Here is a 23,829-nt window from a genome sequence, read left to right as displayed (position 1 = left end):
TTCTAGAAACGACACAGGCACATATTACTGAATGATAGACAGCACCTTGGTGATCACTAGCAAGGTGATGCAGAATCACAAAGCACCAATCCCAAAGAGCAATTTTTAAGGTGGAAAAGTACAGAATCTCCTCAGTGACACAATGCAGTGGTGGAACAACATCACCACTGAATTGTAATGTATTTTCTGAGCTGTTAGTACCGTTGCGCTGGCTTGTGGCTGCAGCTCTGGCTTGTGGCCGGCAGTCTCTGACAAACTGGCGACTCGCGGCAGGTTGATGCAGCTGCTGAAGTGCTACTGCGGCTGCCGCTGCTAGGATTTACGGCTTGCTGTTTGTCAAATTAGGTTGAGCTGGTAAAGAAACAAGTCCAGTGTGACTTTTACACCTCTCAAAAGCACAACCCCTTCGCATTGTAATAATATTTTCTCCAAAGCTCTGTAAAAGTTTTAAACTAATGAATCTATGACAGATGACAAGTTCACATCCATGGATGGGTTGGTGGGCTGGTATCTATGCCTGCAAAGTGAGGGCCTGCCTTTTTTGCATCTGGGCGGAGGGGGCGGTGAGTTTTTTTTTTTTTTTTGCTTTTTTGCTTTTTCTTCTAACATTCAGGAACGCCAAGTTTATCTCTATATTAAGAAAAACCAAAACCTGGTTTTACACTGTAGGGGCCTTTTTTAAAAATAATTTTTGACTCACAAAATAAAGATTTTCTAAAGAAATTTTAATAACAGTAAAGTGGTTTTCATCACAAAAAAAATACATTTTAGGGTGCACTACCCCTTTAATATTCTTTCACAATCAGTCTGCCTCTGTGTATTTCTGTCAAGAGAAACTCCTTTGCCATTATTACAGTGACTGATGGATGACCTCACACCCACTGCGCCTCTGCCCCCTCCCTCTCCCCGCCCCTCCAGAGAGTTGTGCAGCCTTATTATGTGGTGAGTAAATACTTAAGTTAATTTGGAAGGAAATAATGAAGAAAGTTCATGGCCTCGAGTCCACTATGATATTTGTTTATTTTGAGTCGTTGAAATGGCAGTTGTTTTATTTTGTTTTCTTTTTTCCCAGTAAAATTCAGTTGTTAATAAACTAAATGTTTTGAGCCATTCTTCATTTTCACTTCAGCAATTTATCAAATGAGTGTGAGTGGGAGTTTGGTCCAGCATTTATAATTGTCTTCTCTTTTCTTGGGGTGGGGGGGCTTAATTAAAGTTTACCAATTTTAACAGCCTGGGTATATATTAATACCTACAGTAGATATTTGATATTCCAAGTGGGAGGAGTGAATCCAGAGTCCTAAGCATCATCTAAGAAGGACAGTATGATTGACTCGTTCCAGATTATTGTGTATTGAGATACCACTGAGCTGTGGCCGAACATTTTGAGAATGACACAAAGATATTTAGTTTTTTATTATGGCAAATTACTCTTAATTAATTAATGCTCTAGAATGTTAAGATGAATGATGAGATGAATTGCAATTAACTGCAAAGTCGCTCTTTGAAAATGAGATTAATCCTACAGAGAAGATTTCTACTGCAATTTGACACCAGAGCATCGATACACACATCCTGATTCAGAATCTGCATATATTTCATGTTGTTAATTTCAGAATTTGTCTAAATGCAGGTGTGAGTTGGCTCCGTACCTTTCTGAGTTGAATACTGTATGTATTTAAAGATTAAGTTCACAAGATTAAGTTTGTTTTACCCCACAACGTATACAGGTGCGTTGTGGGGAAAGACAAACACAAATCATGGAAATAACAGCCAAAAAAGGATGACATGTGCAGAGGACAGTGGTGCACATGGATATAGAACATGAACAAGAGGCGTACAAAAACAGACATATGTTGGTGTGTATGTGTGTGAAAGGTTAAGAGAAGGAAAGTAGGAGAGAGATAGTCAAAGAGAGAGGAAGCTGTTTGCAGAGAAGGGTAAGAGGGGTGCATATATATATATATATATATATATATATATATATATATATATATATATATATATATATATATATATATATATATATATATATATATATGTATGTATGAAGAGGTAGACAGAAATACCAGGTAGTTGTCAAACTGATTGACTTTGACAACTACAGAAATACTGACTGCTGCTGTGCAGTCATTATTTCTGAATAACTGTCTGTCCACATGGTGTTTATCCACTACTGGGACTGCATGTTTGCTGTTGGCTCACTTTCCTTTTTATATCAGATCGAGGATTTTTCTTTGTATGTTTATTTTATATGGAAATAAATTGTTAATGCTATGCGCAGCATCTTTCTCTTACTTACAATCACTTCTTTTTGTCGATAGGGTTCAAAATTTGTTTTGTTGTTTACCAAGACAATGAACATGATGAATGGTGAAATTTTGCACTGGGAAGCTTAAACTGTGTTGACATGAAGTTTTTGTGAAATTGTTCTGGGTTGTTGGGTTAAAAAATTAGGCTGTCGTGTGTTGAGCATGTTTGAATGTCCAGAATAGTCTCCTTCATATTTTTTGCATATTTACCTTATGAAAGTTTTAATAGATTTCTGAAGCTCCTTATTTGATTTTTGTAGTGCTTCTAGTTCATTGTTGATGAATTCCAACTTCTGCAAAGGCGATACCGAATCAGTTCATTCCTCCAGATTGTGTGATCAGTCATTTTTCATATTTTTATTGCAGTTCAAGAAGAGGGTGATCTTAAATAAGAGAGATTATAGTATGAAAGCTTTGTTCTTCTTTGAATCAAATGAATGGCTTGTGACCAGACCTCTGCAGAGCCGGAAGATATGCAGATGAGAGAATTCAGCCATTTTGTCTCGGGTGTGTTTGAGAAAGAATACATCTAAAAATTGCAGGATAGCAGATCTTTAGAACTGGACTTGTGCACCCCTGAGCTAGATCAATGAATTGAGTATTTAAGTAAGTTATTTAAATTTAAGTTAATAAAACTTATTTAACACTAGAACGTCCACAGTAAGTTTAATTTCTAAACAACCCTTTTCTTTTTTACTATCATGTAGCTTTTACAAGTCATTCAATGTGACTCAGACGTACCTATGGTAGGTCATATAATATATAGCGTATACCGCATTTGTCATTCATATCTTTGCATTGCACTGTTTTCTTTTCATTTTAACACTTGGTAAAATGATGGCAGATTTCATGATATTAACATTACAGTCAATTTCATTCAGTTTTCCAAATTAATTGATTGCAGTGGTATTTTTACAATATGAACATGACACAGAAATCATGAGTTCTAAATATGTCAGGACAGTTGAGAGGAAAAGGACATGTTATATTAATAAAATTTTAACGGTTTTTATTGCAAGCTCTGTATGGTGTCAAAAATTGATGAAAAAAACTTGTCCAACAATCTATGTTACATGACTATGTTGGAAACCTTCCTTGTTACAGAGTAAAAATATTAAATGCAGGGAAAAACATCGGCCTGAACAGGCATTATGCCGAACATCACGATGGCCCATCTCTGCTGCTAATCTACTTCAGTCACGTTTGAAACCCACTGAAAGGAAAATATGCATACATAAGAGGGTGGGATTCTCACAGTTGAACTTTTTAAAAATTTATTGAAAACAGTGTTGGATTGGTATTATGACTTGTCCTTTGTTTACATCAGGTTATTGAAAGTAACCAAGTAACTTTTACTCTAAGTGAATTTAAGCAAAGTAAAAATACGTTTCACTTTCCAACCCCTGCTGGTGTGGACTAAACAACTTTGCCTTTTTCTTCTCTCTTTTTTTTTTTTTTTTTTTTAATGGGTGAAAGGATCCACAATAAACAACCATCATTGTTTTCAAGGCAAAATTTAAGGTAAATTTAAGCTAATTAGAGTTTGAATTTTCTCAAAACTATATAATTCAAATGTACAGATTAGTTTATGACAACCATAGTCAGTTGCTGTTACTTCCATGGAGGGATAAAATGATGATCATTATTTTGTCCTTTCACGTTGGATGGCTAATTTGTCTGTGAGATTCTCCCTGGTATAGGAGCTATAGCAACATCTATTGTTGCCTATATCAGGGAGATTCTCAAGACTGAATTATTATGTTGAATTAAAACTTAATGCTTTACTCCAGGAGATTTTGTAAATAGTGTCACCACAAGACTGTATTATTTCAGAAGGTTTTGTCTCAAATTCTCCAGTTGTATTTATCTAACATCACGCAACATGGACATGAGTTGACATTTATTGTATTTAACACACCATTTGTTGGAGTTTAAACGTTTATCAATAAAAACTGGCACTGAAAATGTATTTTGTACCTGGTGAAGTATAAATGAAAGATCTACAATCCTGTGCAGTTCAGGATGCATTTCATTTCTGAAAGATGTCTTTGTGTGTCATTTTCCGTTCTGTTTGTTCTTGGAAATAAACCTGCCCAGATTTTAATTTTTATTTCCGAGTGAATTAATTCACAAGTTAAATATTAAGCCAGTGGACCAGTGGACTCCAGCTTCCACTCAGACAGCAGTCTTCTGCCACGATGCCTCTCTCAGCACGCGCAGGTATCTGCCATTCTTCATACCTTTTCTTATATATTGCACACTTGCACAAGAACTTCTTGCTCCACTGATGAAATGGCTCACACAATTTTAGTCAGCGGTTTCCATGGTTGCTCCAGGCATCCAAACTCCACTGATGAGGCTTTTTCTCATTGTTCCTGGTTTAACCAACTCAAAATAGTTGATTTTCAACTGAGAACTGAGAGTTTCTCAGTTAACCCACAGTTTGTTGGTGGAACCAGAGTTACTTGAAACTGCTTTCTGGAACAAGCTAATGAAATGACAAATCCTAACCCATCTGTCACCGTGTATGTGATTAACATTGTGGACAAGCGTAGAAGCTCTGTGACTGCGTAACATGCTTTACATAAAACTGCTGCATAGAAGTGATTTTTGATCCTGGTTAATGTAGAAAGGTGGCAATAAAGTTGGTGCTGCCATTGCAATGATCAAAATGTTTTCTATTTTTGTCAGATGACCAAACATACATAACCTCTGATGCATAAATTATTACATGCAATATTTTTCTTCAACACACATGTACAGCGACATTTTTCTTTGTCTTTCATATCAACCTTTTATTTATTCATTCATTCATTTTCCGAACTGCTAAGTCATATTAAGGGTTGCAGGGAAACTGGAGTTTTTCACAGCAATCATCCGGCGAGATGCGGGGTACACCCAGGACAGGTCGCCAGTCCATCGCATCCATGAGATGCTCATGGTTTTATACTGTGTGCATTAATATAAAAAGTCAGAGCAGCTCAAAGGGAAACACTGAACATTGAAGATAATTTATTTATTATATTCATTTATTATGGACATTTAAATGTTGAAAATAAACTGATGATGATCTGTCTTCCTTCCTGGTTCAGTTGGAACTAGATAAGCTATAAGACAGTTTTAATTAGTATTTAAGCGAATACTACTTTATCATTCCCCCTTGTTCTTTGGACTGAAACTCATTCTGGGCTTGGTTCAACCTGACTGCAGAACTGTGGGCCAAACAAACAGAAGCCAGCAACTCGTCACTGTAAATTTATGAGGACTGGAGAGGAGACTCCGCACTGGAAGGAATCCTGTGAGAACAGGAGTGGAGGAAGGGACTACCAGAGCCATGCCAAATACTGGCAACCAGAAGAGACACACACACACTCAGTAACTGACTTGTTGGTTTAGATGATGCAGCACTTCCTTTGCAACTGTTGTGCAGCTCCTGCTTGGCTCAGACACTTTGGAGATGATCTGGTGCAGATGGGACGATCGCTGGTCACAAATACACCGGCTGGAGGAAAAGACTAATGAGGAGGAGAGGAAATATGAAGGCATACAGGGCAGAAAGCAAACAATGACGTCTCTGGAAATAAATACACTGTTTAGTTTCTGCAAGCCTGTACCAGAAAACTAAACCCTGAGGAGGACAACCAGTGCAGTAAACATGTCAGAAGACTCATGTGGATGAAAGGGGAACAGAGGTAAGTTAGAAACGTCATGAGATAAAACCATAATGATATCATGTCAAGTTTTTATACAAGTACCCTCTGTGTGCACAGAACCAAGGATTTTATTATTTTATTCAAAAATTTGTTTGTCATTCTTGTTTTATATGACAACAACAACAACAACAACAAAATAATGACTAGAAAAACACTCTTCTTGCAGAAAAGCAAATGCGAATGCCCATAATGCTGAATGATTGATATGCAATTGCATAACCATTTTGAGAAGCAGCACAACTATCCAACTTTATTTATTATGGTAACAAATCAGGATTTGAACACACAAACATCTGAACAAGAGCCCAATTTATTAACCACTACACCAGAGGGTCTGTGAGGGTCTGCTGGGAACCTCTGGCTGAGTCCCCCGTCAGGGTGAGCTTCAACTCCTACCTTCAGCAGAGCTTCAAACATGTCCCGAGTGAGGCGGGGGACATTGAGTCCGAATGGGCTGTATTCTGTGCCTCTATTGCTGAGGCGGCCAGAAGGAGCTGTAAGGTCTGTAAGGAATTGTTGGTGGACACCAGCAGTGAGGGATGCCGTCAAGCTGAAAAAGGAGTCCTATCAGGCCTTCTTGGCCTGTGGGACTCTGGAGGCAGCTGATGGGTACCGACAGGCTAAGCGGCATGCGGCTTCGGCTGTCGCCTAGGCAAAAACTCGGGCATGGGAGGAGTTTGGCGAGGCCATGGAGAAAGACTTCCGGACGGCTTCGAGGTGATTCTGGTCCACCATCCGGCGGCTCAGGAGGGGTAAGCAGTGCTCCATCAACACTTTGTACAGTGGAGGTGGGGAGCTGCTGACCTCAACGCGGGACATTGTGGGTCAGTGGAAGAAATACTTTGAAGACCTCCTCAATTCTACCAACATGTCTTCCGATGAGGAAGCAGAGCTGGGGGACTTAGGGGTGGACTCTTTTATCTCTGGGGCTGAAGTCGCTGAGGTGGTCAAAAAGCTCCTTGGCGGCAAGGCCCCGAGGGTGGATGAGATCCACCCGGAGTTCCTTAAGGCTCTAGATGCTGTGGGACTGTCCTGGCTGACACGCCTCTGCAGCATTGCGTGGACATCGGTAACAGTGCCGCTGGATTGGCAGACTGGGGTGTCGTTCCACCTTTTTAAGAAGGTGGAACGACACCAATTACAGGGGAATTGTTTGAGTCCAATCCAATTACAGGGGAATCACACTCCTCAGCCTCCCTGGTAAGGTCATATTTAGGGGTCATGGAGAGGAGGGTCCGCTGGATAGTTGAATCTCAGATTGAGGAGGAGCAGTGTGGTTTTCGTCCTGGTCGTGGAACAGTGGACCAGCCCTATACCCTCTTTGGGGTCCTGGAAGGGGCATGGGAGTTTGCCCAACCGGTCTACATGTGCTGTGTGGACCTGGAGAAGGCATTCGACTGTGTCCCCTGGGGGCTCCTGTGGGGGGTACTCCAGGAATATGGGGTACCGGACCCCCTTGTGCGAGCTGTCCAGTCCCTGTGCAACAGGTGTCAGAGCTTGGTCCGCATTGCCGGTAGTAAGTCGGATCCGTTTCCGGTGAGGGTTGGACTCCGCTGAGTCCTTTATCACAGATTCTGTTCATAATTTATATGGACAGAATTTCTAGGCGCAGCCGAGGTGTTGAGGGGATCCGACTCGGTGGCCTAAGGATTGGGTCCCTGCTTTTTGCGGATGACGTGGTCCTGTTGGCTTCATCTGGTCGTGATCTCCAGCTCTCGCTTGAGCGATTCGCGGCCAAGTGTGAAGCGGCTGGGATGAGAATCAGCACCTCCAAATCTGAGATCATGGTCCTCAGCTGGAATAGGGTGGATTGCCCTCTCCGGGTCGGGAGTGAGGTCCTGCCTCAAGTGGAGGAGTTTAAATATCTCGGGCTCTTGTTCACGAGTGAGGAAAGGATGGAGCACGAGATCGACAGATGGATCGGTGCGGCGTCTGCAGTAATGCAGACTCTGCGCCGGTCTGTCGTGGTGAAGAAGGAGCTGAACCAGAGGGACGAAGCTCTCAATTTACCAGTCGATCTACATTCCTACCCTCACCTATGATCATGAGCTGCCCGCACGACCTGACCCCAGATAAGTGGCATGAAGATGATTGAAGTGACCTGAACGGCGCAGGAGTAGCATGGAAAAGTTTGGCAGAATAATAATAAAAATGGCCAAACAGGATCTCAATAATGTGAATGCCCCTTGGGCTTCGTTTTGCTTTTGTCTTGGTTGTGCAACTTTCTTGACTGGTTTCTGCCAGATTCTAACTTTTTTAAACATTTTAAAGCAGATTTGTAAAGATTATTTAACCATCCACACAGACAGAACCAACAGAAAAATCTCATCCTGAACTTTTCCCATAACAAAGGTTATACAAAACCAGAATGAGGGAGTCCATGACCAGTTCTCATCTGTCCATGCTTCTTCTGTAGCTGACTAATATGATAAAATCATGTGTATGAACCAGTCTTGCAGCAGCTCCTGGTTCAGGCCATGGTTATCTCTAACATAGAATCCCAGACAGATGGTCCACAACTTAGAGGAGCGTTTGCTGTTCCATCAATCAACGTAAACAGAGACCTATTGGTCTGCAGCAGCTGTTGAAACCCAGTCATTCAGGTTCCGCTCTTTCTGGACCACTGTGTTTCTGATACAGCAGGATTACACCATATTCCATTGGTGACTCCACACATATCTACTGTATGCTTACACTAAACCATGACCTTTGAAAAATTGCCTGCATTCATTAAAACCCCACATCCCATCATTACATCTGGACTCTTAGTGACAGTTTTGATCCTCAGGTGACTTTTTGATTCACAGCTCTATATTTTTAGCTCTCCCTCTACTGTTGTAATGGATGCATTAAGTCAGCCAACAATGAACTGGTTCAGAGAAGTGTCATTCTGTCATGCTGGATTATCAACAAGTAAACAGACTGTTGGAGACTGTACTCTTCTTCTTTACAACTCTATGATTTCAAGGAACTTATTTAGTTTAGAAAAATATCTCTGCTCGACATTAAAATGAAAAAGAAAATACATTTAAAGCAGAAAACTCAGAAAATGGGTGACACATCGAATTAAAGTTTCAAACTGAGACAGCGGCCCGTCAATCAGTGATAAGAAGTGCTGGCATGTTGGTCAGTACCTCTGCAGCAGCAAGGAGGAAAATCTGAAGCTGGATAAAACTATCATTGTGTGGGAATTGTGAGGACAGCTGCTTGGCACCTATAAAGATCTCCTCAGTGGGCATACCAAATCAGTTACAACACAGTTTTAAGGTTGCGGCTGTTTAAGATTATTTCCAAACTTCAGAAGAATATGAGTCCATTAAAAAGTTCAGACATCTGGTCACGCTGACCTTGACTGTCACCATTTTTTGCCCTGATTTGTTCTTAGAGCACACATCTGGGAGAAGATTTTAACAAATTAACATTCACTGCCTGTCCTGTAAAACCTTGGGTGTGAAGGACATTTCGAGGGTATGACTGCAACAGGAGGAGATGCTGAGATGCGTGCTGACATATGCTGAGGGCAAAGACATGTCCATCATTTACAGTGAAATACATAGAGGCACATCTTCAGTTGATGAGCGCAGATGAAAAGAGGGAGATGGAGGTGTTTTGACTGACAATATGACACGTGTTAAACACATGTGACCGCCAACAATCAAGGTGGACTCTGAAGCCACTTGCAGCCTCGAGCCATGGGACAAATCTTCACTTGTGGACAGTAACGCTGCTCTAAATGAAAACCAGCTGGATTATTCAAGTTTTATTAAGCAGCTTCACATCTAAAAGTATATTTTGATCTTTATGATCAAGTCAAGGATTTCCGCTTGGTGAAATATTCTAAATTTATGTGTAAGCCTAATCGGTGAATTATTATGGACATGTGCAACATCTGCTGAAAACATGGACAGCGCTTCTGAATCATTCATGATGGTAGTAAATTATCACTGGAGATGTGTTGTCCTACCATGAGAAGAGAATCTAACCTGTTGCTAAGCATGTTGTGTTCACAGGATTAATCTCAGTCTCAGGTTAACCTGATTTCTGAAATACAGCCAGGCAGGCTGATTTACTGGGACTTTCACATACAACCATCTGCAAGGCAAAAATGTCCAGTGAGCAGCAGTTGTAATGGTTTTGGTCAGAAGTCAGAGGAGAATGGACTGACTTGTTGGACAGAAGTGGTCAGTGAGTAAAACAAATCTAGTAAATGAGTCAGAACCAAAGTCTGATTTTCTTTATTCTTCAAAGCAATGTGAACTCTCTACACAAGCTTCCAGTAATTTGGCTGAAGCTGGATTTGTTTGAGTCCAATCCAAAGCGACTTACATGAGAAGGGATCAATAAGTCTTTGCTGGATTCTCCTGCTTTGGATTAATATACAGTTTTTTTTTTAGGAATTACCTTGTTGCAGCAAAGGTTTTATTTTCTATCTGTCAATCTGTTATCTCTGCTATTGAAGCTAAAGAAATCAGAAAGGAATGATGTCAGCCACAAAGAGCCTTGAGATTTAAAATTAGTTCTTTTCAAATTTGTATGATATGCATCAACAACATTGGTTTATCCTTACAAAGTGCTTCACAATAAAATATAAAACAACAAAAAGGACAAAAAAAAAAAAAAAACTAAGCAAAAGAGAGTTTAAAGATATGTTTCAGCTGCATTTGAAGGGAGATGATAGAGTCCAGCAGAACCTGATCATCTGATCTCAGAGACCTGCTGGGAACAGGCTGCAAAAGGTCACTGATATAAACTAGTGCTTGATTATTTATAGCTGTATAGGTTAAAACCAGCTTTTTAAAATGCACTTTGTAATGAACAGGGAGCCAGTGAAGTTGGATTAGTAGAAGCGTGACATGTAAATACCAGGAAGAGTTTGTGATTAGTCACGCAGCAGTGTTTTGGATAACATAAAGACTTTCCAGAGACATGTTACTTAAATGTGAAAACAATAGTTGATTCGCCATGAAATGAAGGCAGCAGGATCATCTCCATCTCAGATCATGACACAAGTGGACTCTGCTTTGCAATGATTAAAAACAAAACTGAACCAGCAATTTAATATGCACAACAACTCACGGTCAAGAGTTTCTGCAAGGTTCATAACTGAGAGCTTAATAAATGAGGCAAAGAGGCCAAGACTCTTGGTTATCTTTGAGAGAAATCTGTCTGGGGCACAAAGAAGGACAAGGAAGGACAAGGAAGGTATTGTGAAAACCTTTTCCAGGATCATGGGTGTGCAGATTCCTGAGCTACACTCTCTGTGGAGCAGGCGGATGCTCCAGAAAGCAGGGTATTATCCATCACTCAGATCCTGTTCTGAAGGAGAGGTTTGTCTTGATGCCCTCTGGGAGACTCTAGTGTCTCCCAACATATGCAAATTCATCTATTCCTTCTGCCAACAGGCTTTTAAATGCAAATGATACTACTCAGTGAGACTTTTTTAAACAATATTTTTAAACATGTTTTTAATTTATCCATTTATTTATGCCGTTGCCCTTTTCACTGATGGTAGATCCTCTCACAATGCTTTGTCCTGCACATTGGCAATGACAAATACGTGTAAACCCAGTGTAAGTGTGTTTAGCTACAATGCCCTGTCTTTTGGTACATTCTATGTCTGCAAATGGATTTCCCCCTTGGGGATAAATAAAGTTTTCTGAAAATTAATCTTTAGTGTAAGCATCCTTCAGTTGAAGGAAATAGGATGCCATATACTTGTCGGGGCAGATCTGTGCATACAAGTGAATGCTGTTTAAGGATTGCTGTTGTTGCTGTTGTTCTTGGAGGAGACGGCCAGACTCCCGCTGCCTTCTCGGGTTGATCTTCCTGGCTTAGTGGTGGCTGATCCTCCGGTTGGGTTACGGCTGATGTCCTGGCGCATTGTAGCAACGCTCGCTATTTCCCCCTGAAAAAGAAGTAATATTTTCTACCCACTGGGGCTGTGTGTGAGAAAGTTTCCATGTGTACATAGTGCATGCTGATTCCATTTCTCCCCTGTGTTGAGGTTGTCTGGACTGGGTAATGGCAGAGCAGCAGACGTGAAGATAGAACTCGGCTGATAGGCTTCCCCTGTTTGCTTTTAACTAAAGTAGCATTAGGCGGCGCATTGGTCCAGCCAAGCGGCAACCTGTGGCGGTTAAAAGTGAAGCCTATGCAGAAGTGCCAAAAATTGCAGTTCCTTACTCATCCAACAGGGGCTCCAGAACAGAGGAAATCCTCATAGACTCCCATGGTAAAAAGAGCAACTTCACAGCAGAAATAAACATGTTATCAGCCTGTTATAAAAAAAAAAAAAACATTTCAGGTTTAATAGGTCAGGTTTATGTTCAGGGAGTGATTTTTTCTTCTAACTCATCCATTTGGAAATAATTTCATCTCAAAATTTCTCATATTTAGCAGCGTGTCCTTTTCATGGACTAATACCCGTTATCCAGCTTCAAGAAGGAGGAATGTAGAACAAATGCAGTTTTTTTTTTTTTTGCTGATTTAGCATTAGCCTGCTTACCTCTGTTATCTGGTTATATCCAGGTTAGCTTGAATAGCTCTTAGCTACGGGCAGGTCAGAATTTGCTAGATGTCAATTATCCACCCCAACGCTCAAAGCCCCCCAACTCAGCTCCACCTCTTTGTCCATTTTTGTATTTTCCCAAAGACATGGCACATGTGATAATGTCTAGATGGCGATGGTAGGAACCACCCAGTGAGCTTCAATCCGCTCTTCAGAAACCTACGGGTGATGTAATGCATCAGGACTGGAATATGGTGTTATGTTTGGAGCATCTCATGGCTGGTAGGGTAACGAAGAATACATGAAGTGCATACCGGATTGGACAAGTATCTGAAAAACCTGAACACTTAAAGTGACTGCCTTGATTAAGGCTCACTTGGACATTTTTTATTGGGTTGCTTTTTATTTTGTATTCATTTATAAAAACGTTGCCATTTTCAAAGTGCTTTAAAAAAGAATACTTTGTTTTAATCCACTCCTGGCTTCGTACTTCTCAATGTAAAATGGGAATTTTAAGAATTTGTAACATCCTCTCTTACATAGCTTGTAGTAAAATTGAAAGGTTTTTATTTCTTTGAGTTTTGACTTCGCTATTTTTAAATGCATGAAGTGAGAAAGAGAAAGCGAGAGAGAGAGAGAGAGAGAGAGAGAGAGAGAGAGAGAGAGAGAGAGAGAGAGATAAGGGTTTTCGCAATATTACCACCAAGAATTTACAACTTTCACACTTTGGATGTAGGTAACACATCCAGGGAACAGGAAAGTAGTTAGTTAAATTAATAGTTTGTTGTCCAAGTAGTTTACTTTAACATAATAGATATTGAGAAGAAATACCATCATCAATACATGCACGGTATAAAATCTTCCGCATGCGGTGGATTGATTCTCAGCTGAGTGTAAAGCAGTCTGAAAAAAGTAAGCTCCTCTAAGTCTGAGGCCATAGTTCTCAACAGGAAAATGGCCAACTGCTCCATTTTGATTTGTGAATGAGTCCATACCTGAAGTGAAGGTAAAGTGGACAGATGGATTGGGGCTTCATCAGTAATGAGGGAGCTGCTTCAGCTTGTTGTAATGAAGAGAGCTGAGTTGAGCTGAAAGACAGCTTTCCATTTATTGGTCTGTCCGTCTGTGAGATCATGGATCCAAGTGGCTAAGATGAACTTCCTTTGGAAGGTGGCTGCTTCATCCACATTATTAAGAAACTTTGTGTATTTGATTAGGATGCCTCCTGGTTCACTCCCCTTGGAGGTTTTTTGAGTATGTTCTAATGGGAGACACCCAGGGGCAGACCCAAGACTAATTTAAGGGACTCTGGCCTGGAAATGCTTCTGGATCCTCCAAGAGGAGCTGAAATATCACTAGAAGAAGGGATTTCCAAGGATGTCCTCCTCCGGGAACTTGTTGCCTCCATTAAATCCTTATATAATTGGAGGAAAATGAATGATGAAGAAATAATGTCCATGAGAAAACAAAAGTCTACATTTGTGTGGCACTTACCAGACAGACACAATTTACGAAGGAGAGGGACTTTAAAACTGACACAGAGATTGCAGCTTTCTGCTGGACAAGTAAGGTAACTCAATCCAACAGTGAAGTTTATTTTGGCGTTATTTTAGAAACAGAACAGGTATTTCAGCAACTACTTTATTATTCAGTCATTCACTATCCAAACCACTTAGTCCAGGAGCTTGAGCCTATCCCAACAGTCTATGGGCGAAAGATGGGGTACACCCTGCACAGGTCACTAGTCCATTGCAGGTTGCAACTACTTTATCCTCCCGTTTGAGTTGAATAATTTACTGTTTAATCTTTACTGTTCACTATATAAAATGGCATAGACAATCATTTGTTTGTTAGCCGACAGTGCAAAACATCTTTTGCAACAGTTGCTGTTACTCCTCAAAGAAGTCATACCAGCAGGCAACCCTGTGCTTCTTTCAGTCATATTTTCCCAGAGTGTTACCTTTTTTTAAATTATCTATTTCATCTGCTTTGTCAAGTGAGGTGGGGGTTGATGCTCTCCCTCTAGTCACACGATTCCACACGATGACATTAGCTATTAGCAGTAGCTTGGTATTAAATACATGGAGGGCATGATTGTAACTCACTGACATCAGTAACTGAACCGAATTATGTAACGTTCTGTACTTCATTGCCTGACTGGAATCTCCAACTTGTGCAAGATGTTGACATTTTAACATTTGTGACTCTTGAGTATTTTCCACCACACTCTCCACAGCTACCGTAGTGGTAATGACATGCTTAAATGGTGAGGCACCAGACAGCGTGTACTCGGTTGTTTGCATTTCATTAGTGAACCACTAGATGGGAGTAATTCTCACACACTGGGGCTTTAATACCCATCTCTCTACTTCCTGTAGAAACATGATCAATTTTACAGTTTGGAACTTATCCCAGTTGCAGATAGGTGAGAAGTAGGTCCACCTGGAAAGCTCACCAGTCATAATCATGAATATCTGTTCAGTTTCGTTATACGTCACCTTGTGAAGGAGCTCAGTTATCATGGGGAATAAATATCTCTTTCACTTCCTAAATCCATCTTTAGAGACAGTTTGAATAGATGGAAATGTCAGTAGAGGACAAGATGAAGATTGTTGTTTTAAAGCAGTTCTTTCAATGTGAAAAGAAACCACAGCTGTCATCCATCAACCGTCTGTGTGCGACTAAAATAAAATTGATTGTGCATAATCATCACGTAGTCTTTTGGCAGTGTTCACACGTCCACAAGACATTATCTACGTTTTACAATTCATGGTGTCTGTGAATACCTTGTTGATGGATTTCAAAGCCAAGCGAAAGCGAGCTTCCCGTTTCTTGCCAGATTCAGCGTGGCACAGCTGTGAACCTCCTGCTCTCCCCACCACCCCTGCTGCTCACTCAAAGGACATTTCGTCTCAGATTGCTGCGGTTGAAGATAATCATACCTCATTTTTTGGTGATGGGGTGTTTTCAGAAAAAAGCTTTTGAATTTCAATGGTGTGATCAGGTCACCAGAGGAAGTCTGCAGAGCCTGTAGAGCTTTAACAAATCCAACATCACCTGCTAACCTGACTGAAAGAACAAACATACCAATGTTTTCAATCCAAAGATTATGTGATTTTCCAGTACACGTCACACTGATGCTTTTTTTTATCCAGCCTTACAATATTTATAAACTTTGCTATTACCATTATGTTCTTGTAATCTAAACAGTTTAGGAAATATAAAAAAAAAGATATTCAATGTGTATTCAAAATAATGTCTAAAACCAATTATAATTTGCCTAATTGGAAAAGCTGTACTTGGATTAAAGTTGATACTGACATACATTCAGGTCTTATGTTCAATGACCTTCAAAGTTACTGCTCATGAAGACAAAAGAATAGCTCACAAGGTGGGTGTATGGATGCATTAAACATGCAAGTTTCAGGAAATGGTCTTCTAGATGTCATCAGATTGCAGGAAATCAGAAACTAATCGACACATGGCAAAAAAAAGTCTGGAGTTGTTTAAATTTTATGACTTTTTTCCCTCTTTGAACACCAAGCCTGTGTGAGAGAATTACTGTTGATCTCAATGGGATCAATTTTAAAGCTTTTTCCTTTCATAAGCCTCATTGTTTGAATCCTGCCAAAAGACAGTCAGCTGAACCCTAAAAGCAAAATATGTGGACTGGACTCGTAGAATCAGACCTGCCTGATACCTCCCACAGGTTGGTAGATGCCATTTTGGATGGACATAGAACAAATTGTTTGTCTAGGGCAGTGATTCTCAAATTTGGTCCTCAGGACCTGAAGTATGACTATTTATTAGTGATGTTGTGTGCCTTCATTTAATTTCTATGTAACTGCCTACGTGCAGCGGTGCACGGCTGCACCCTGTTATTCGGCTATGCACAGCTGCATTCTGTAAAACAACTGTGTTTGCAATAAGAAAGGTCATGAGAATGTTGAGAGGACTCAATAACAGCTGAGCCTTGCAATAAACAAAAAAATAAATGTTTCTTAATTTAACTCTTTCCTTTTTAAACAAAGCATTTATACAAGTTTGTGTGCGGTTCAAATGATACAGAGTGACCTCTGATCGCCATCAAATAAAGCCAAAACGTCCTCCCCCTCCTGGTCTGCACATGTCTCACTTGCTTTGTACCATCCTCTGAAGGGAACTCCTAACCACTTAGGACACCTCCGGAGGTCTCTTAAATATTTGGAGTTGATAAATAGCTTTCGAGTAGGTTTCAGAGTCGGAATTAATTTCACAAAAACTCAGCCCTTAGGACTGAAATAGCACTCCAAGATAGTCTAGATATATGCAACCCCTGATCAAAATAATAAACAAACAAAAAGAAAAGCAATACTTCCGTATCAACATATGAAAGTAATCATAAAAATTTAATAATATGGCATTCAATGATTCATCTGTATTAATGGTCTATTACACAGTTTTGCAAGTTTTGCTTTAGACACATGCTAAAGACCTGCAGGTTCAACAGCCAACCAAGCATGAAAGCAGAGCCTCTGTGATTCTGTTCATCATTGTGCATTTTTAGTTGATATGAAGAGTTTCCATTTAGTGCATGTTAGCTGGTAGCCTTTAAAGGCTCCTTTATGCTCCAGGTATGTATTTAAGTATGTCAATTTCAAACACAAGTTTCCTCATACTGTCAGGGCTGTACAGAGCTCAGAGTTTCCTACTATTCACAACATCCCAACTGTAACCAGCAAACAAATCATAATGATGGTAATTCTTAGAGAGAAAGATAAAAAGAGGCAGCGTATCACAGCAACTTCATCCTGGTTCTTTTCACGGGTCATATGGCAGCTCTACTATGCAACACTGGTCCCAAGGTCTTTGCTGGTACTGCTATGTTTGCTATGTCAAGTATCCATAAGGTCTCTGAAAAAAGAGCAAATAAGACATGTAAAGGATAAAGAAACAGGTGAAAGGCTTCTTATTCATCTGTAGGGTAGAGAATAAATGGGCCTTGAGGCATTTTTATTGACCAAACTGGTCCAACTGATGGTTAGGAGCCAGAGACTAACTTAAAAGCAGTCCTCTTTCCACTGTGGTTAGCGCTAAAACCTTCACACTGAGACATCATTCTTGCAGGCCCTTTGCACATCAAACAAAGAATTTAAAAGTAAGGTTGAGAATATATTCTCTGAGGTCAGGCACACCTGGATTAATCAATTTGTCCACTGACAAAAGTATTTGCAGTATTTGGGATTTTTCTTTCTTTCTCTCTTTTTTAAAGACGGTTCATTGGTATAAATCCTGAAAGAGATAGCAAGGCCACCCACGGAAAGGTCATCTCCAAGAGGACTGGCAAGGTGGGCAGAAAGCTTCAGCCCGTACGTTGCCACATTGCTGAAGAACTTGCCGGACTATGAGTGGGACTTCATTTTGGTAGGTTTTAGTTGTCTTGTCGCTTCTTTAGTATAAGCTTGCTTCAGCTCCAGTAAAACAGAACTTGAAGCACACTTTGATAATACTGTATGTACAGTATAAAAAAATTTGCCAAAACAACATCCTACAACACCATGGTCTCAACAGGCTGGCATTGCTTGGTTGAAAAGAACAGTAGGAATGACAATTTCATTTGGTTTTTAACAGTGATCATAGGGATTGCCTAGTTTCACTTTAATAAATTAGAGCAATGTTCATAATTAATTAATTAATTAATTAAGTATTTCATTCATTCATTCATTCATTCATTATCTGTACCGCTTAGTTTGATTAAGGGTCGCAAGAGAGCTGGGGCCTATTCCAGCAATCTTTGGGTAAGTGGTGGGGGACACCCTGGACAGGTCGCCAGTCCATTGCAGTGTGTAATGTTCATTATAGTCTTTAAAATTCCTAAAATGCGGGGAGTATTACTTCAGCCTGTTCAACTACTGCTTCAACAAGCTGAAACAGCTTAACATAAAGCTTAAAATATATCAAAGATCTACACTCCTCTCACTAGCCCCATTAACTTTCTAACGTGCTACTAACCAGACTTCGTAAAAGGTAACCTCCCTCCCTAAACTACAATAACTAACTTACCACCCACTTCTTATTCTGTCTCTTGCTGTTCTCTCTTCTTCACACTTTTTGTTGTCTTTCTCCCTTGAACAGTTAATTGCTCTGGCCCTTTTCTTTCCCCTCATACTTATGTTTCTTTCCCTCCCTTTATTAGTCTGTTTCATATTTTTAAATTTTACCAGTGACGTTGTGTTGCAAAATTCTGTTTGTCTGTTTGTTTTACAGGCACCAGTCATTGATGATTGAGGATACCACCCAAATCACTGTTGTACTCACCCAACTAATGTTTACTGTCTTTCTTCTTTTCTTCTCTTTCTCCACATTGACTGTTATTGTTCACATCCACATGTGTAAAATATTGTTTCCAAGCTAGACTGTTTGTTACACTGCTCTTTATAGTTTTATTCAGTGTTACGCTGTTCTTGATGCTGTTTTAAAGTAGTGTCTGAAGTTATGATTTTTTTGTATACCATGTCATTAAGGACTTTGTTAATGTTGAATATTTTTTGAAACAGGTAATGTAATACCCTTTTTCATTTTGTATTAGAAACGATCTAAATGTTATTAGTATTACAAAGACTGCTGGGAGTTTTTATTAAAGTACAGCATTGTTATGGAATAAATAGTCTCTTTTCTTTTATTCCTGGGGTTCTCAAACTTGCTACCTAATGATCTGATCTGATTTTTAATCTAGGTTAGAGTTTAGGAATAACTGGCAATGGCATTTAATAAATATTAAATCAGTTCACTGATGATTATTCTGGGAAATGGTGTTAGTGCGAGCGCTCTGTACTGTCAGTTCTTGATTCTTGAAAACGGCATCAGAGTGAGTGGTCCTTGTATTGTTTACTCTGTGTTACCTTCCTCAGTCTCCTTAACCTGCTACTTTTTTTTCAAATGGCACAGACAAGCACAAGTACAACAACGTACACAATTTAAGAAAAATATAAGAAAAGTCTTGCATATTAATAGCTGGACTTGTTGATGTTATCAGCTGTCACGATAAACAAGAGGCATCAATGGACATGGGTCCAGATTAACTTGCTGTTCAGTCAAGAATTTCAAAGGCCTTATGTTATAAGGTTTTTTTTTTTGTTTGTTTTTTTTTCAATAGTGGGAATTTGTAATAAATAAATGCAAAATATCTGATTTATTATCCTTAATGAATAAGCTGTATACTGTAAAATGACCATAACAGTGTTACCCTACTGACATGTACTGTAATTCAAAATGCAGTACTATACTGTGAAAAAATAACAATAGATAGTAGTGCTGTAAAAATTTCCATACCACATCTGTTATCCTATGGTAATATACTGTAATTAAAAATAGAGTACTATACTGTTAAAATAAATTACAGTAGGTGTACTGTAAAATACTAGTAAAATGCTGGCTTCTCTGCTGCCAGTATTTTACTGTTATTTTACGGTGAAATTCTTTACAGTGTAGTCCTCCAGCACTGGGACCATAAATCTGTGGTGGGCTTGTATGTGTTTGTATTTATATGTACATACATATGCATGTATGTGTATAAGTGTATATGTGAATGTTTGCATATGTATGTATGCTTTTTCTCTCTCTCTCTATGAGGTGTTTTTTTTTCTGTTTTCTCTTCTTTTTCTTTGTTTTTTCTACCTTCTCCTGTCCAGTCCAACAGCACAATACAAACTCTGTAATTCATTAAATATGCAAAATAAATAGCAAAATAAATTAAGAATCTGGACAATCAAGGGGATCATTATATCTATAAAGCTCCCCTTGGTAAAGTAAATATGCTCAGCAGAACACAGCATCCAGACAATCCTTCTGCTTGCCTAAATGCTGGACAAGACAAAAAAAAAAAAACAAAAAAAAAAACTCTCCACCCAGTTGGCTAGCCGCTAGGTTGCCCAGACGGTAAATGGTACAGACTCACAAACTGTTACACAGGTAGGCAGTCAGGAGAAGAACAAGCCCAATGACCACCAATAACAGTTTGGTGAAGGAGACAGTGGTAGTTTGCAGTCAGTGTGCAACACCTTCTGCGAGAGAGTAAGACTTAGCAATATCACTCTATCACATTTACTTGGACACGCAAGTCATCCCACCATCACTGTTTTTAGAATTGATCTCTCTCTTTTAAGAGCCTGCAGCCGTCCTAAAGGAGAGGGAGTGTTCTGATTGGACAGTTTGATTTGTCATCATCCTACCAGATTGAAGTGTTAAGACTGGGACAAGAATTCAAATCTCTATAAGTCTTTTTAACTCATAAAACAACAGAAGACAATGCAACGTTGGTGAGTTGTAATCTTATTGCCTCATTAGTTGACTGCAGGTATTGTGGTTTATTTGGGTTTTGAGAATTATGAACAGCCGCTGCTTCACGTCGCAAAGTTGCCACTAGGTGGATTAGGAGCTGCTCTAACTGTTTTTTATTTTTATTTTATTTTTTTTATTTCCTCTGGTCCCACAATTTCAGATTTGGGTGTGTGAAATGTCTTATGGCAACAGGAAAGTGTCTTGATGACAGCTCAATTTTCAGCTCATTACATTAAAACAGGCCAAACAAGCTGGTCATGACTCAATGTGGAACAGCTAAGAAACGAAAAAGAATTAACCAGGCGGGTGAAAGTAAGGCCAACGATAAAAAATGAAATCCAGAAGGAAACCATAGTTACACCTTTTCAAAGGCCAAAATGCCACACACATACATGTATACACACACACATGCACACCACTCCCACCTGGCAAGAAGGAAAATGTTTAACTATTTTAAATTACGCTTTTCATTTAAGCCTAACTGGGTGGTGGGTTTGTGGATGCTAATGTGCGCATGAAGAGGAATAATAGGAAAATGAGGGAGACAATAAATAGCTACAAAATAAATAAAAAAAATCTAATAAAATAATTTTGAATGACCAAAGCCAGGAAAGGAACTTTTTAATAATCTCAGAGATGGTAGCTTTCAGTCAGAGCACTAAACTGAAGATGACACAAACTTGTCTGGGTGTCAAAGTTGGTTTTCAGTTATTCTGACAGTCGCATGATAAAAGGAAAAGATATTAAAGGTTCATCCCGACATTTAATGTATTTGAAGGAAAACTATCTTGACATGATCTTAGTACATCACATAAGGAGGAAGAAAAGTCTTCTGTCTGTTAAATCAGCTGATCAGTCTGATCGATCAGCTGCTGTGTGACAGCATTCTGTTGTAAGTAAACATCTATCCCGAGTTGGAAGTTAGAGCTGAAGGTCAGTAATTAATAATTACTATTTCTAATTTACATTTACATGTTGTTGATGAGGTGCTGATGAGCCACGGGGGGAATTCAGCCTTTTCTTTCATTTTCTTTCAAATTTTCAGCTCAAGAGAGGTCAAGCCATGCAGCCAAGCACTGTAAAACAGTAAATATTTCAATTCAATTCAGCTTTAATTATAATTAGCACAACCTAACAACAGTGTTGGCACAGGGGACTTTACATACACATCATTTCAAGCCAATTCATTTATTGCCTATAATCGAAACCAACTGATTGTATCGAATCATGACTTCGATCCAATCCCCCATCCTGAGCTGCACACGGCGACAGTGGGAAGGAAAAAACTTAAGCTTGATCTTAAAGGTGTGGAGGGACTCAGTTTTTGTCTTGAGTTGCTGGTTCATCGTGTTAGTCCCCTGAGTTCTCCCTGTTCAGCATTAAAATGGTCTTGATCCTGCATACCAGTCTCTCGTCTCTGCGTTTGTGTCTACACCTTCACCATCAAACCTTGACAGTGTACACTCCATGTATCTACATGGTAAATTAAGAAATGGTAAAAAAAAAAAAAAAAAAGTAGTGAAGTTATGTTTCAAGTTTAGTAACTAGTAAAGGAATATCATTACAATTTACAGAAGTAACAAGTAACTAATTACTTATTTGAGGCGGTATCCCAACAATGTCAATTACAAACATGCATATACACCTGTTTGTTCTTTTCCTGTCTCTGTCCTCCTCATCTGTCTATAGTGGCATTTCTAGCGCAAAAAATGCTAATGGAAACACCTACATTTTGAAAGCAAGTAAAACACCGAAAAAAGATGGATAGCGGTCATACGTAAGATCAATGTCTGCCTTTTATAGTGCTTTGCTTGTTGCTTTGAATCTGCTTAAGATGCAAGAAAAATATGTGCCATAAATAACATTTCAGTTTTGCTCAAGTTTTAGCAATGTGCTGATGCTGCATTCTGTGTTTCACATTGTTCTACAGGATCAGATGATGTACTCTGAATTGTGTTTCTTATTTGTGCATCTTTCCCTATAGGGCTTTACATGCATCTGTGCAGCAGCTACAGAGGATTGATGTCTGTATTATTGAAGAATTGGTTCAGTCTGAAACTGGAACCTGCACAGAACTTAAATAATGACTGCAAAAAGTAAAAGAAAAAAAAATAATAAATAAATAAATAAATAAAAAAAACTGATATATATCCTGTTGACACACACCACATTGACAGAATGTGCTGCCTTGAGTATGTAATGGATGAATGGATTATTGTTCTGCAAGTGTGCCTGCTGCCCGTTATAGTGCAGCGACATATTACTTGCATTGTTATATGATTGGCCTCTACTGTTTGCAATATGTTTTTTTTTATTAGTTTAAATTAAACAAATTTCTCAATTATTTCCTTTCTTTACTCAGATTAAAGCAAAGGAGTAGCGTCCACAATTATGGAGAAATACCTTTCTTGTGTCTCTGCAACTATTGTGACTTTCATTTTGTTGCCCATTTGCTGAATTAAGTCCTCGCATGTGGTGGATGATGGGTAGCAAGTGCTGCCCCTGCCCTTCTGTCCATTCTTACTCATGTGCTCAGCAAGAAAAAGATTAAATTGACAGATAAATTCCTAAATATCAAGAAAGTTGCCATTGTATGGTGTTCCATGTAATTCATCATCACAATGGAAAGGCAGACCTCTCTCAGTTAAAATCTGAATGACAGTTTTCAACTGAGCCCTACTCTGAGTCCGCTCCCAGTGGATGATGAGCGCCAAATTAAAGTTAGCTTACTGTTGCAGTTCTCTCAGCCTTTCTCCAGATTATGCACACATTTGGGATGTTTCCAGACAGAAAAACCCCTAATGAACTGTTTTATCTTTGATACATACAAGAAAAGCAAAATAATGTTACCTCTGGATGGTGAATAGATGATTTGGTCTCAAGAGACTTTTTCCCTACCTGTGAGATGACAGCACATTGGATCATTTGTAAGGAAGCACACTTTACTGCCAAAGTCCCGATCATGATTTGAAGCTGG

The sequence above is a fragment of the Telmatherina bonti genome, assembly GCF_933228915.1.
Source record: "Telmatherina bonti genome assembly, chromosome: 6".
Lineage (NCBI taxonomy): Eukaryota > Metazoa > Chordata > Actinopteri > Atheriniformes > Telmatherinidae > Telmatherina > Telmatherina bonti.
Note: the sequence above shows the minus strand (reverse complement) of the source record.